Source organism: Notolabrus celidotus, chromosome 21 (genome assembly GCF_009762535.1).
Source record: "Notolabrus celidotus isolate fNotCel1 chromosome 21, fNotCel1.pri, whole genome shotgun sequence".
NCBI lineage: Eukaryota > Metazoa > Chordata > Actinopteri > Labriformes > Labridae > Notolabrus > Notolabrus celidotus.
Window position 1 is genome coordinate 26,641,298 of NC_048292.1, and position 15,129 is coordinate 26,656,426.

Sequence of the window (15,129 nt, forward strand, 5' to 3'; positions counted from 1 at the left end):
AGTCTGAAGATTTAGTTTTACATCACAACCTGTTAACAGTTAAGAGAAGATAACATAAGAAATCAAGCTACTGGTCCTGAGGGGAATGTTACTTAAAATCACAGTGGAAGTAGAAAAATATATAATTCAAGTTTAAATAGAGGATGAGAATATATGTAACAAGCTGATAAAATACCATACAATGTGACATGATACGATAGGCTATGATTCGATACGATTCGATACGATACAATAAGATATGATACCATACAATCCAATCTGCTACAATACAATACACTACAATATGATACTATACAGTACGACACAATATAATAGGATATGATACAACACAATATGAGACAATACAATACAATGCAATACAATACGATACGATACTATACGATACAATATGAGACGATTTGATGGTGCAATAAAAGATACATTATGATACAATACACATTACTATCCTACTTTCATTGGACCCATTAACTGTATATTAAAGGTGACATATCATGCAAAATGGACTTTTTAATGGTTCTCTACCTTAAATATGTTTCCCTGGCATGTCTACAAACCCCCCAAAAATGAAAAGAATCCATTCTGCCCCTGTTTTGATTTCTCCACCTTTCTGTAAATGTGTGTGAAACGAGCCGTTTCAGTTTTCAGTGTTTTTCATACGTCACAACGACATTCGGTCTGTCACGGATTCAGAGCTCGGAGCTTGTTCAGCCCATAGACTGTATAAAATACAACTCAACCCCTCCTCTGTTTTTCATTCCCTGCACACATGTGTGCTAACAAGGAGCTTAGGAGGGAGGCATGCTAGTTGTAGGCTGTCTTAATAAACACAAAGGTCGGTTTTACTCCCCACGTCTGCAGATTTGAAGATCTAGTGGATGATTTTTATTTATCATGGATAAGTGCTAGCGCTAGTTAGCATAGCCACATAGCTACATGTTCGTAGCTGTGTACCAAGACACACGTCGACATACTGATAAATAAAACAACAAGAAACACTAAATCTGTGACCAATCCTTCAGAAAGGTCCTGCTGCAGGCGCCTCTCCGTCAGGATCAGATTCTGGATCAGATTCAGAGGGTTGAAGTCACGCGGGTCTCCGAGCAGCCGTGTATATTCAGCCAACATGTAAACATTAGATCAACGTGCTGGAGAGCCGAGGCCACATCCACTTCCTGAGGGGGCGTGGTCAGAGAGAAAACAGAGTGTTCTGAGCAGGGCTGAAGAAGAGGGTTTTTCAGGCTTGCCAAAATCTGATTTCAAAATGTTTTTTTGAGCATAAACTTTAAAGACATGTTTTGGGGACCTCTTAGACAAGTATATATTGATGAAAAAGAGCGTAATATGTCACCTTTAAAAAGGACATTGTCATTATTGATGGGGCTGAAGCCAGGGGATTTACAGCACCCCCTGCTGACTGGCAGCAGTATAAATCATAAACCCTGCCTGCACCATTATTCCAGGGGGAACATGGGTGAAACTATAAGATAAAGTTAAACGTCAAATACATTTTCTAAAACATGCTTTCAGTCATGATAGTTAGTTCTTATAATGCTGGTATATTTGTTTATGTCCAGTGTTCATTTTTATTACAAGTTTAGTTTAAAGGCGATCTGTTGGCTTCAAAGCTGGAAATGGGTGGAAATGAAATGACGCTGTACATTCTATATGGTCAATAATTGGACCCATCTTTGTACTTTCTGTTTATTATTAAAGAGGTAGTGGGTTGTGGTTGTGGTGTACTAGAGTAAGGTGTTCCTAATGTTTTGTCAACTCCTTTGACATACATTAGAGGAGTGATATATAGAGCGATATATTAGGAACACAAGTTGCACATGTGGTTAGTGTTATGGCTGAGCTGTGTATATTGGACATTACTTGCGTTGCACACGTTTTGAATAAAGTATTACATTAAGAAGTGAAAAAGAAGAGAAAACCATGATGCTTATAACCCCTATTGTATATTGAAAAATAAAAATAAAAATGAACATGTTTGTCAATATAGTCTTGGAAATTATTTTTGTTCATTTAATTGATTACCTGATATTTTCAAATTGAATACCTAAAATATGAAAAGTGCAATGTATCATGAGTGGTTGTCGGCGTAGTTGGAGTAGTAGTTGAAGAAAATAAAACATATAGTGTCAGGTGTAATTCTATCACTTAAAGAAGCTGAAATGGATGTAAAAATGTTATTTCTGAGTTGCAACATGAGTCAAAAAGAAGCCGTTAGTTAAAACTGTTTCATATTGACGTCTTCAACATTGTATCAGATGCATTCTTTATCCTAAATGTTCTTTGCGTGAGTAAATCTGCTTGCATCACATATGCCAAACCCAATCTGGGTCATTTGAGCTCAATCTGTGGGATTAATGTGAGGGTCATGGAGCTCAGGCATATGGTGGCAGTGACTTGTCAAATCTGAAAATGAAACTGGAGTACTAAAACAACAAAACAACATTAACATGGAAAAATAACCTCTGGTACAATTTTAAGGAGCGGGGTAAATATAAAGGCAATGCAAAAATGACAGACGCAGAAACAAATTCTAATACATTTTTGAATGTCCCATGTATGAGGCTGCAATGTTGCCTTTTGTAGTCGAGAGCTTTACCTGTGTTATTCTGAATCAGTAATATAGTAATGTTAAAACTACTATTTAACATTTTAACTCTAAAAGTTAGTGATCACTGGAATGCTTCAATTCAAAACCCATCAAAGAGAAGAACTCTGACATCCCTGCTTTAAGCATTAGCAGCAGTCATTTGCTCCAACATAGAATCTGTTTTTGTGCATGGCTTGCTTGGCTTAATTATCCCAACCCTGATTTCTTATCAGGAAGAAATGCAAGGTAACAATTCAATCAGCTGCTGGGTCATGTCCTCATTTCCTCATGTGAGTCATTTCAATCTTTAGCTTCAAGTCTTATAGTATGTGAAGTGTAAGCCTGGATCAAGAGCACAGGCATAGATAGAGCGTAATAAATCCTGTATGAACTCACCTTGCCTCATCTTTGCTGCATTTTTCAGGAAGTTCAGAAGCTTGGAGACAAATGTGGTATGGTTTTATCTGCACTCTTCCTCTGTGGTGTTTATTTCCAGATAAGGGCACATGAATAAAAATAGATGAATTTAGGCCTTGGTCCAAACACTTCTGTTTGGCTGCTTGCCTCTGTTTCTCTTGGGGTTCTTTTACCCATGATACCATTTGATTTGGAGTCATTTTGAGGCATCTCTGTGCTGTAAGTGATTTAAATAATAAGAAGGGAACTTCTTTTTCTTTCTTTATTGAGCTCAGAGGGTGCTGGTTGTCAGCTTGCCCTGGATGCCATCATTAAATTTTCATTCCTAAATTGCAGCAGTGACTACGTTTCTAAGTATAGCAGAGGGTTGATGCTCTCTATTCTTCTCTTCTATTTAGAGAACCTGACATTGCATTTTGATTTGGCTTATTTGAAAAATGAAACTGCAGAACATGTACAGCTAATATGCCACTTGAAACCCAGTGTCATGTTTCCATTGATTAATATCTACATATGCAAGAATAACACAAAGTATAGAATTAACTTTGCAGTTCAAACACATCAGCATGGGCTGAAATAGAGATGACATTGAGTATTGAGAGCACCATGGTTAATAATAGTTCAAATATTGCCATGCTAGGCCTACCAATGTCAATTGGCATTGTATAAGATATCACATTATCAAGTTTTTGTCTGTCTTTGAAGGAGGCTCCATTTTGCCAATTCAATAATTTATGAAGATATTATTTTTGTCAGTCTTTTCTCATATTCAAAGGACTGTCAAACTTGGTGCCTCACTCTGCCCTACAACAGCTCTCTGCACAAAAATAGTTTTCTTAGGCTGGATTCACTCAACGTTTGGAGTGCCCCATGCAGGTCTAGATGTTGTTTCAGAGACTCTTCCACACCAGGTAGCATTAAATATCCATGAGAAAAGAGCTTATCAAAACATCATTTAGGGGTCACCTGAACCAGTGCTGTAGTCGTTTGGTCATACATGTTTTGGTCTCTTAAGAGTTTAAAAACTCATGATATTCATTTCTAGAACATATCACTTCAAGGATGGTCATCAAAAAAATACAAGCAGCATTTGTTAAAAAAAAATCTATCAATACATCACCTTTAATTCAGAATTATCTTTTTGATATATTGACTGACTCTGGTCTTCAATTTTTATTATCCACATTAATAACTGTATGATACATTTTTCAATAAAGACAACGAAAACTACCTAGGTGAACTCTTGTACAGTAATGGACGAAAATATTGGCAACTCTGGATTTTTCCAGAAAATACACCATTTCTCCCAGAAATTGTTGCAATTATAAATGTTTTTGGTATACAGTCATGGCCAAAAGTTTTGAGAATGACACAAATATTACATTTTCACAAAGTCTGCTGCTTCAGGGTTTTTAGGTGTTTTTGTCAGATGTTTCTAATGCTGTCAATCAACTTCTGGACCAAATCCTGACTGATGGCAGTCCATTCTTGCATAATCAATGCTTGGAGTTTGTCAGAATTTGTGGGTTTTTGATTGTCCACCCGCCTCTTGAGGATTGACCACAAGTTCTCAATGGGATTAAGATCTGGGGAGTTTCCTGGCCAAGGGCCCAAAATCTTAATGTTTTGTTCCCCGAGCCATTTTGTTATGACGTTTGCTTTATGGCAAGGTGCTCCATCATGCTGGAAAAGGCATTCTTCATCACCAAACTGCCCTTGGATGGTTGGGAGAAGTTGCTCTCGGAGGACGTTCTGGTACCATTCTTTATTCATGGCTGTGTTTTTAGGCAAGATTGTGAGAGAGCCCACTCCCTTGACCGAAAAGCAACGCCACACATGAATGGTCTCAGGATGCTTCACTGTTGGCAAGAGACAGGACTGATGGTAGCGCTCACCTCGTCTTCTCCGAACAAGCCTTCCTCCAGATGCCCCAAACAATCGGAAAGTGGATTCATCAGAGAAAATGACTTTACCCCAGTCCTCAGCAGTCCAGTCCCTGTACCTTCTGCAGAATATCAGTCTGTCCCTGATGTTTTTACTGGAGAGAAGTGGCTTCTTTGCTGCCCTCCTTGACACCAGGCCTTCCTCCAAAAGTCTTCGCCTCACTGTGCGTGCAGATGCACTCACACCTGCCGGCTGCCATTCCTGAGCAAGCTCTGCACTGGTGGTGGCCCGATCCCCCAGCTGTAACACCTTCAGGAGACGGTCCTGGCGCTTGCTGGACTTTCTTGGGCGCCCTGGAGCCTGTTTGGCAACAATTGAACCTCTCTCCTTGAAGTTCTTGATAATTCGATAGACGGTTGACTGAGGTGCAATCTTACTCGCTGCTATATACTTCCCTGTTAGGCCCTTTTTGTGCAATGCAATGATGGCTGCACGTGTTTCCTTGCAGGTAACCATGGCTAACAGATGAGGAACAATGGTGTCATGCACCATCTTCCTTTTAAAGTGTCCAGTCACTCAATCATGACAGATTGATCGCCAGCCTTGTCCTCATCAACACCCACACCTGTGTTAATGTGTGTGACACCTGTGTGTCATTGAAATGATGTTAGCTGGTCCTTTTGTGGCAGGGCTGAAATGCAGTGGAAATGTGTTTTTGGTGATAAAGTTCATTTTCAAGGCAAAGAGGGACTTTGCAATTAATTGCAGTTGAGCTGATCACTCCTCATAACATTCTGGAGTATATGCAAATTACCATTATAAAAACTGAAACAGCAGACTTTGTGAAAATTAATGGTTGTGTCATTCTCAAAACTTTTGGCCATGACTGTACATGTGTTTTTTGCATTTATGTGCATTGGAACAACACAAAAAACTGAAGAACAAAGACAAAATTGACATCATTTTACACAAAACTAAAAAAATTGACAAAATTGTTTGCACCCTCAACTTAATATTTGGTTGCACACCCAGCATTTTTGAGATCTCTCCACAGGTGTTCAAAGGGATTTAGATCCAGACTCATTGCTGGCCACTTCAGAACTCTCCAGCGCTTTGTCTCATGTCATGTCTTGGTGCTTTATGAGGTATGTTTTGGGTCATTGTCCTGCTGGAACACCTGTCTGATGCAGACCCAGCTTTCTGACACTGTGGCCTAAAATCTTTTGAAAGTCTCCAGATGTCATTCCTTCCTTGTCATTCCTTGAACACAGTCTAGGCACCCAGTGCCAGAGGCAGCAAAACAACCTCATTGTAGGGCTCATTTTGTTTTCTGTAAACAGTAGAATGACGTGCTTTTTCAAAAAGCTTTACCATAGTCTCATCTGTCTACAAAATGTTCTCCCAGAAGGACTGAGGCCAGACTGGAGTTTTTACATTTTTGCAAACTCCAGTCTGGCTTGTTTATGTCTCTTTGTCAGCAGTGGGGTTGGTCTCCTGCCATAGCACTTCATCTCTTTCAGATGATGACGTACGGTCTGAGCTGACACTTCTGCACCCTGAGTCTGCAGGACAGCCTGAATTTTTGTGGAAGTTGACTGAGGATCTTTATCCTCCATTCGCACTATCCTGCGTTGCATTATTATGTTCATTTTTCTCTTCCGTCCACGTCCAGGGAGATTCGCCACAGTTCCATGGGTTATAAACTTCTTGATTATATTACGCACAGTGGACTAAGGAATTTTAAGATCTCTGGAGGTGCTCTTGTAACCTTGATTGTTCATATTTTTCCACAATTTTGCTTCTTAAGTCCTCAGACAATTCTCAGCTCCTCTTTCTCTTCTCCATGCTCGCTGTGACACACACAGGCACACAACACAAAGGTTGAGTCAACTTCTATACACTCTAACTGGCTTCAGGTGTGATTTATATATTGCCAGCACCTGTTACCTGCCATAGGTGAGTTTAAATGAGCATCGCATGCTTGAAATAAAATGATTGACCCACAGTTTTAAAAAGGGTGCCAATCATTTTGTACGGCTCATTTTTGGAGTTTTGTGTAAAATTATGTCAATTTTATCTTTTTTTCTTCTGTTTTTTTGTGTTGTTCCAATGCACATAAATGCAATAATCATGTGTTTACCAAAACATTTGTAGTTGCAACAATTTCTGGGAGAAATGGTGTATTTTCTGGAAATATTCCAGGGTTGCCAATACTTTTTCGTCCATGACTGTATATGGCTCTTCATTGTTACAAACTGTTTAATAAATTCTAATGACCTATACATACAAACTCTTCAGTGTATAAATAAATACATCTAACAAGAATACCAGTTATTGTTTTATTGTTAGTCTTATCCCAACAAAACTGAGAATTCATAGGAACCTTACTGTCTGAAAGTGTAAACAATAAGACTCTAGATCATAGATAAAAACACAAATATCAAAGCTCAGATTATGGAAGCTGACACTCCCCAAATCCAAACAGAAACTTCAGACAGGCATGCGCTGTTGAGGTAGAGGTGTGGCTCGCAGGGGAAGCCAAGAAAAATGTGTTTCTTGTCTCACAACAGAGTTAAGTTAAGACCAGTGGGAGGGAGTGTTTATGGGAAACATGATCCATGAGGGAAAACTCAGATAAGAGTCTACCTGTTTCTATTGTTTAACAACTCTTGTGTTACCTCTTTCACACAACTCTTGAAGAATATAACAAGTGCTATTAAAAAAAAATCTGTAATTTATTTTCTATTGATTTAATTTGGTATAACAACTCTGTGGTGTCTATAGTTAAAGCTCATTATTTTTTCAATTTTAAACTTCCCAAAAATTCAAGTTGTATCTTGCAGATTGCATTCTGTCATAGGTTCAAAAAAGGTTACTGTCTGAAATGCGGACTCTCAGATTCATGGATTTTGGAGCTGTAGTAAAGTTCAGAAAGTTTGGCATGATTTAGAGCAGGGGTGTCAAACTCATTTCAGTTCAGGGGCCACACACAGCCCAAGTTGATCTGAAGTGGACCGGACCAGTAAAATCATAACATAATAACCTATAAATAACGACAACTTTACATTTTTCCCTTTGTTTTAGTGCAAAATAGTACAAGTATGTGCTGAAAATGTAATCAACTATCTTTCTACAAAAACAGTTCTCCATGATGAGTCTCATAGTGGGGCAGAACATTTTACTCTTTAAGCACTGAAACCTGCTGCAAACACACCAAACAAGTTCTCAATTCACCTGACACAGAGTGTCATTTTTACTGCAAAAGAACAGAGAGATTATAATAATGAAGAAGGTAAAGTTGGCTATCCTGGACCCCTCAGCTCCGAAAGGAACTGTTTGCTTGCTGGACAGTGTTGTATGCAGGGGTGTTGTGCTAGTGTTAGTAGTTAGTGGATCATCTTATAGTGCTCTAAAAAGACTTAATGAATCTCAACCGGATTATGCAAACAGCAAGTCATCTATTTTCTCAATTTGAGAAAAAAGTCCCAGGAAAAAGTGCTGTTCAGGTGCGCTCCATCAGCACTATGATTGTATGCGACCCTCAGAGGACAAATTTAAGATAGTAGTTACTTTTATTGAAAATTTGCAGTTAATGTCTAATCTGTAATTTTTTCACTTTGCAAAGTCGTTCTGTGGGCCGGATTGCAACCTCTGGCGGGCCGGTTTTGGCCCGCGGGCCACATGTTTGACTCCCCTGATTTAGAGCGTTGGTTGTCTGAGGTTTTGGGAGTGAAAATTAATTTCAGTATTTATATTTGCATATTTCAAGATGTCTTAGATGTAAGAGTCAGATATCCATAAAGCTGGGTTGTTCTGTTTTCCTCTATTGTATTTAAGAAAGTTTTTTTAAAACACTGGAAAGCTACATGTCCTCCCTCACCTAAACACTGCAGTGATGAATTGCGATATTATTTGAAATTGGAAAAATCATCAGCCTTTGAAAATATTTTATTTTGAAAACATATAGGGTAAAGTATTACACGCACTTAGATCCTAAGTTTTTGTGGGAGTAGTGCAAAATTTGATTTGTGATCAAATATTTTCTGTCATTTCAATCTATATTTAATTTAAATTTTTTAACAGCTAACATTTATTTAAAGAAGAAAAAGTATGAAATCATTGAGGTCGAGCTTGTCGGTGTGAGGAGTGAGTTAAAGGTGACATATCATGCAAAATGGACTTTTTAATGGTTCTCTACCTGAAATATGTATCCCTGGCATGTCTACAAACCCCCCGAGAATGAAAAAAATCCATTCTGCCCCTGTTTTGATTTCTACACCTTTCTGTAAATGTGTGTGAAACGAGCCGTTTCAGACTTCAGTGTTTTTGTTACGTCACAACAATATCCGGTCTGTCACGGAGTCAGAGCTCGGAGCTTGTTCAGCCCATAGACTGTATAAAATAATACTGAATCCCTCCTCCGTTTTTCATTACCTGCACAAATGTGTGCTAACAAGGAGCTTAGGAGGGAGGCATGCTAGTTGTAGGCTGTCTTAATAAACACAAAGGTCGGTTTTACTCCCCACGTCTGCAGATTTGAAGATCTAGTGGATGATTTTTATTTATCATGGAAAAGTGCTAGAACTAGTTAGCATAGCTACATAGCTACATGTCGTAGCTGTAGCTGTGTACCAAGACACACGTCAACATACTGACAAATAAAACAACAAGAAACACAGAATCTGTGACGAATGGTTCAGAAAAGGTCCCGCTGCCTTTCTGACAGAGGTCGGTTTTACTCCCCACGTCTGCAGATTTGAAGATCTAGTGGATGTTTTTATTTGTCAAGGATAAGTGCTAGCGCTAATTAGCATAGCCACATAGCTACATGTTCATAGCAGTAGCTGTAGCTGTGTACCAAGACACACGTCGACATACTGACAAATAAAACAACAAGAAACACTAAATCTGTGACCAATGGTTCAGAAAGGTCCTGCTACCTTTCTGGCAGAGGTCGGTTTTACTCCCCACATCTGCAGATTTGAAGATCTAGTGGATGATTTTTATTTATCATGGATAAGTGCTAGCGCTAGTTAGCATAGCCACATAGCTACATGTTCGTAGCTGTGTCCCAAGACACACGTCGACATACTGATGAATAAAACAACAAGAAACACTAAATCTGTGACCAATCGTTCAGAAAGGTCCTGCTGCAGGCGCCTCTCCGTCAGGATCAGATTCTGGATCAGATTCAGAGGGTTGAAGTCACGTGATCTCTGAGCAGCCGTGTATATTCAGCCAACATGTAAACATTAGATCAACGTGCTGGAGAGCCGAGGCACATCCACTTCCTGAGGGGGCGTGGTCAGAGAGAAAACAGAGTGTTCTGAGGAGGACTGAAGAAGAGGGTTTTTCAGGCAGACCAAAATCTGATTTCAAAGTGTTTTTTTGAGCATAAACTTTAAAGACATGTTTTGGGGACCTCTTAGACCAATATATATTGATGAAAAAAGCATGATATGTCACCTTTAATGTCTGTATAAGTCCTTCTTTTCCTTTTTTTCTGTTCTGTTTGTGGATCTTGTTTTTGTTTTTTTGTTGTTTTGTGTTACTGTTAATGTAATTGTCCCCTGTGTTTTATTGTTTATTTGTTTTGGTGTCATGTGTTTAAGGTTAAATGTGAATAAAAAAAATTATACAAAAAAAAAAAAAGGTGAAATTTCCTCTTACAAAGTGTGAAAAATGAAGAGGTAGAGCTATCACTCCTGTCTGTCTCAAGTGGTTCAACCTCTGCACTAAAAAAATGAGGTGAATGCAAAATTTAAAAAAATTCCCTGGGTGTCCATTACGGGTAAGGTCAAAGGCCAAGAAGTTCCAGATGGGCCTCACATTAAAATGCTGGACTTTAAAGCTAAAGAAATAGTGTTCATTCATTATAATACAGGTATAGCTTCACTCTCACCTGAACTTAGTGAGAGAATAGAGACCCTGCTGTCGTCAGCCACCGCCACAATTACAACTTTGCAGTGAACTTGGGAATTCCACTACAGGTGTAGACAGTTAGAATAGAATAGATTAGAATAGAATAGAATAAGTCTTAGGCTGTCCCGATCATAGGCTGTATAAATAATGGACTTAGTATCCGTGACGTCAATCTAACTGCTGTCGAGCTAGTGTGAGGTAAAGAGGCGGGCTTTGAGCCTCCTAGCCAACAGCTATCACGTCAGCTGTGACTCTCATAATGGAAAACTCCTTATCTTAATATCTTTGAAAATGCCATGTCATGAAAAGGCAGTACTACACTCGTCTTTTGTACCAGGCTGTAAACATGTTTATTTCTGCTTTAAAGATCGTCTTCTTTGAATTGGTGTGTATGTGGTTTCCGGTACTTCCAGAGCCAGCCTCAAGTGGACACTTGATGAACTGCAGTTTTTAGCACTCCTGCATTGGACTCATATTTTGAGACTTGAGGATGCCGCTTGGTGATAACACTGTGGCTAAGTCCATTACATATATAAAGTGTAAGGTTAAAACCTGATACAGTCGCTGTTGATCACACTTTTTTCATGGTTGAATTTAAGTACTTTTCAAAGACTTTTAAGGTCAATTTTCAAACTTTTTAAGTACTGTAAGCAGTTGTAAATTGCATAATGTGATAGAATCGGGTTTCGATGAGAAACAGTGTGTTGTGCCTTCGTATCCAGCGGGAGAGCCTACCACTCCACGGCCGCTGGCTCAGGCACCACACGGTATTTTCAGACGAGACTCGTCGCCGACCATCCACGGCAATGCGATAACCTGCCCCGAGCTACAAACACCACGCGGGTGAGAGCGGCACGGCAGCTGGGAATCATCACACCACCTACACGTTATATGGCACAGTGCTTCTACATCACACATGCCTTGCATGTAGCATAAACAGGCCGTTAGCATTAACAAATAATAGGCTAATTAACATGTAGGGCTAATGTGGTAGCTAGTACACCTGTAAACTTACCTTTCATATGACTGGAGAGTGCCGACTCTCCCATAGCCAAAAGTCTAATCTCTTTTTTGCAGACTTTGCAGTAGGCAACGCGTGGGTTTGCTCCACGTCTTATCCATAGTTTATATTTATGGTTTCCAGACAACGTTCATTAAACCGACAACCTCCCGGCATGTTGGTCTAGGCACTGTCCTCTAGGGGGCGACGTCACGTCACACATGGCAACAGACCAGCATGTCACACACTAGAGCCCATCAGGGAGAGTGGTTATTTATTTTTCACATTCAACTATTTTCTTTCTCTCCATTGAATCGATCTGTTGAGTTAGATTGCTGTTAATTGTGAAATATATATGATTACAATGTCAAGCATTTACAAGTACTTACAGCCAAAATTCAAGCACTTATCAAACCTTGAAAACACAACATTAAAATGCAAGCATTTTCAAGGATTTCAAGCACCCGTACGAACCCAGTTTGTTATTTGCTGAATCAACTTACTTCTAGTTTTCATTAGTACCCCTTGTCCAAAAATTTCACCAGTGACACTTGAAACTGTAGAAGTGAACTAAAGTTAATACTGCAGCACAAAAACTCTGACCTTTAAAATGGTGTGTTAATCAAGAGTCACACAAATACTTCACAGACAATGAAGAATATTCAACTTTAATCATTTACATTAACAGATACTGTGCCTGTAGTTTGTACTTAGCAACTTTTGCCATTTTCAAAGTATTAAACAGGAGTAATATGCTCTCTGATGAATTTCCAGTACATAGGCCAGATATCTGTCTAATCTGCTGATGACACAGTTGTCTACATGCGGGCGTTCTCACTCACAAGCTTTGTGATTTTGCAACACCTGTTCTACTTGTGTCCTTAAGGGGCGGGGTGAAGGCATGTCTGAGCACTTTCCTGTGTGCTCTATGTTGAAATATCCCTCATAAATAATGTGAGCTATACAGGCAATAATGCATGGATGACCTATTTACATTAATTTGATCGTACATGTGCCGCTTTGTGGCATTCATTATTACTTCCACACTCCCAGCTTGTTCTGTGCAATGACCCAAATTGAAGAGCCCTAGACCAAAACACACAAAAGCCTACTTGCATTTGGTGCTGTGTGATCTATTAGGAGCTATTCATTTTATGAAAACATGGGAGAAAAAGTGTTGGACAATTATTTTTGCATTCAAAACATTCAAAATCTCATCAAATTAGATCTGAGACTACTAAATCAAATCTAAATCCACTTATTCAATATTTGTTGCTGTTGGTCCCCTGGCAACTGGGAGAGATTTATGAGGTCTGGCTCATCCTTGCACTGTGTTGAAGTGCTCCTTGAAGATCTCAAGGGTAGAATTCAGTCAACAAAATGATGCATTCAGTTTTCAGTTTCATTCTTTTTGTTTCCACTGGAGAACAAAATACTTTTGGAGCAATCAGATTCCTAATTTTGAGACCATTTTAAACCAATCAACATTGATGCAAGACGGATCATAGGCGAGAGAGAGGCACTCTTTTGCTTTGCACACCAGATTGTTAGGTATTGGATTGGACCAAGCAACTGTAGTAGACAACAGGTTTATGGGACTTACTGTCCTATGACATAGTTCTCAATATATCTATATTAACCCTGTTGTAACCTTTCAACTAATACCTTGGCTGGACACCACCAACCCCCAGATTTAGCTTGATATGCCTGTAACCAGAAACTTGATGCAAACATGCTCAGAGGTGGAGAGCACTTTGTTATATTGAGAGTCTGTTGCTACTTCCCAGTCCATTGACTGTACATTAATAATGATTAAGTGTCTCCATCCCACTTCCATTATAAAAAATGAAGCCAAAATATTGGAATGCCAAGGATTGAGTAATTGACATCACGCCTGTTTCCTTCTTGACTCTGCTTATCTGGTAATGAGTTCAACAAGATCTGCATTTCATTTCAAAAGAGTTGTCAATCATGACATCACATACTGTCTTTTTTGGCATTTAGTTCAAACTAAACCTCTCAGAAAAACAACACACATGCACAAAACAGCATGATAAGGACTGACAAATGTCCCGGCTATAATGACAGAGGAGGCAGGCTTCAGGACATAATGAAGCCACTGTTTTGGCTTCACTTCGGAGGAGCTGTCGTGTCATGTATCTGCTCTTGTAGTCCGTTATCTAACATTATGTATCTAATATGACAGGATTGTTGGATAGCAGTTCTCTGGTATGGAAGTGTGCTGGACATGTCTCAAGTGTTTCCTTTAATCCAAAAATACTGAATGAGGAAGAACTGATTTGGCTGTCATTGTGCATTCATCCCACATATAATTTCTTCTTCTCCTCTTAGTGCTTCACAGAGTAACAATACAATAATAACAGAACAGATCAAACCACAGAACAATAATTAACTAAGTCTAATTATATACTGCCTTACTTTATATTATTATAGACACATACATTATTTATTCACTTATTTTTTAATTTGTATTTATTGGAGTTATTTTATTATTTATTTAGTGATAAATTACATCTTGTCATCATATGATTTATACAGTTTACCTCTCAGTATTTTAATATCAGTATTCACTTATAGTGTATCATCTTAATTCCCTTTGCTAGTTTAATATTTTCTTGTTAATGTATTTTATTTTGGTGAGCTTTTTTATTACCCCTATTATTATTTTTATGTACATCACTTTGTATTACAATATCATTGTATGAAAAGTTCTTTACAAATAAAGTCTGATTGATTGATTGCTTGAATAAGAAAACATGCATACTTGAAACGGCCTATGCTTGCTAACACATCCAAGTCCACCTATGAAGATTCAAAGTTAGTTGGATTTCAGATTGGGGGGCAACTCATGAGTGAGGAACCGTCAGTAGATCTAACATACCCTACCAGCAGGGGGCAGTGTAGTAAAAGAATCCAAAAAGGTCACAGTGGCAAACCAGTTCATGAGTATTACTTTAAGTGGGTATTATTCAATTATATCTGTAGACACTGTTTGAAACTGTTTTTTAAAATATGTCCAATGACTTTACCTCTGTTGAAAGTAATGTGTGTTTTCTTTTTTTTTCAGCAGCACCACCAATGGATATTTTTTGTTCACCCAATCTGGATTAAAAGGGTTTAAGCCAAACATAACTCTTTCCCTGACAAAGATAGACATGACTATAAAAAATATCTTCCAAATGTACACAATATTAAGAGTTCCTGTAAGTATGTCATAAAAATGTTAGTAGTTTAACTGAATAAACTCTACTTTAAATCACATAAGGTTTGCAGAAGAAGATAA